General features: G+C 34.6%; 1 long non-coding RNA gene across 1 annotated transcript in view; it reads left to right on the forward strand.

The window, feature by feature from the left end:
• LOC109587624 (uncharacterized) overlaps positions 1 to 447 on the forward strand; it is a 3195-nt gene extending 2748 nt beyond the window's left edge. Inside the window, exons 3-4 of the long non-coding RNA XR_002187712.1 lie at positions 326 to 375; positions 426 to 447. This is a non-coding gene — a long non-coding RNA (uncharacterized LOC109587624). The remainder of the gene's footprint in view (positions 1 to 325; positions 376 to 425) is intronic.
• The last annotated feature ends 1537 nt before the right edge of the window (positions 448 to 1984 follow it).

The raw sequence follows: 1984 nt of genomic DNA on the forward strand, positions 1-1984 counted from the left end.
GTAATTATCATTACAGAGAATGAACAAAGTCACTTTAGAGTTATGAGATGAAGTAGGGTGCCGAAAAGTGATTAGTGAAGGAAAAAGCCTGGGAAGGGTAACTTGCGTACATCAGGCTATGTTGCTAGGCAACCCAATAATTTTAATGGGATAATCCGCCCATGCAACGGAAGTTTTTTTATCCCTTTCAGTTTCATTTAGAATGCTCTAATATCTATGCTAGAGTGGGGCTCACTCAGGCTCGTCCCAATAAGTTTTTGTAACTTTTTTACAACTCTCATCTTATCTAAACCTACCTTTACATTATAACCATTTTTTATTGCAGGCTAAAGAAAGTGCATACAAGCATGACAAGACTATATAGTACTGCAGCCTGTAAGATTAATGATTCATAATTATGCACATTATATATATATTTTGAGCAGGGACAGGAAGAAGTAAAAGAATGCTAATTTCAAGCAATATAAAGTGAAAATAATTAGCTTTTTTTTGTTACTTGATTACAACTCATAAAAATCAATCATTTGTATTTTGTATTTTATTACAAAGTTTATTATAAGTTGATATCAAAAAGTATCATTTGTTTCAATTTAGTGTTAGATGCATGTGGTGAGGGTACTACAAAAAGTCATCATCCTTATTAATATCTTCCTTAGTTCAGGCCTGAAGTATGCTTGTATCAGTGAAATTGTATTAAGAAGATACAGTACCAATTCTGTAGCATAAACTGGACTAGGAACATTATCATATCCAACAATGAATCCTATTATACTGGCAGCAATGTATGGAAACAGTGATACCAAGTGTGCTATAAATAATGATCCAAATATCCCAATGAGATTACACACTTAGTGATTGTAAGCACTGTCACCGTGTCACGCACCCTCTCCTGCTCATTGTTGAATGGATAAGAGCTTTTATTAGACTCCCTCCTTCTTTGTAAGAATTGTCTAGTGTGGACAAACGTCCATACAGAAGTGAAATACTATGCATCTGCATTTGGCTGAATAGTTATACAGGAAGATTTTGCAATTTGATTTTTTGCATTCATTTTTGCCCACGCTATTTTAAAGGCGGTGCAAATGAGGGAAATAACTAGCCCTGCCCAGTCTACATTTGAAGCTCGAAGTACGCCTTTAATGGCTCAACCAGTTTTGCAACCTATTTTTAGTGGAAGGACTTTAAGTAAGTGTGGAATTACAATAATAATAATAATTTTACTGTAATATGATTGCTTTAGACATTATTGATCTTAATGAAGTGATTGCATTACTTCAGAAGCATCACTACAGCAAGATATCATATCATCAACTTGGTCTACGTCTTAAATTGTCTCACAATACACTAGAGAAAATAAAGAAAGACCATGTAGAAGTTGATTGTTGTTTCACAGAGTGTTTGGCTAGCTGGTTGCGTAAAGCTGATGGTGTGGAGACTCCAACAATAGATACACTGATAGCTGCTCTTAGAGAAATAGGAGAGAATGCTGTAGCTGATGGTATTAATGGAGAAAGACAAAGTGAGATGTTTTACTTTAAATATTCACTAGTTTATTGATTGCTTTTCTTTTACTTAGATATATGTATTGCTGTGTCAAACAGTAAATTTTCAGATAGACCACCATTAGCCACTCCCCAAATGTTGCCTACCAGTGAAAGTGAGCCAGTAGCATTGTACTCTAATTCTGTTATAGATGATGCATGTCTGAGAGGAGATGCAATTTTTGCTTGCTTACTCTAATAAATTACGAACTGAACTATATACCGTGTTGCCTGATTACATGCCCAGTTCAATAAACGTACTCCCTTAAGTATTCTGACTATACATGCGCACATTTAGTACCCAGTTTAAGTAGCCAAGTTGTTTAGATTATTCCGAATAACACAAATATCACAAGGTCATAGGTTTGAATTTTTGTTTTGGCAGTTTTATTTCTTTTATACAATTTTTAATAAACATCCAGGCTTCTAATCAAGCAAATGCG

Source organism: Amphimedon queenslandica, unplaced genomic scaffold (genome assembly GCF_000090795.2).
Source record: "Amphimedon queenslandica unplaced genomic scaffold, v1.1 AMPQUscaffold_12503, whole genome shotgun sequence".
Classification (NCBI taxonomy): domain Eukaryota; kingdom Metazoa; phylum Porifera; class Demospongiae; order Haplosclerida; family Niphatidae; genus Amphimedon; species Amphimedon queenslandica.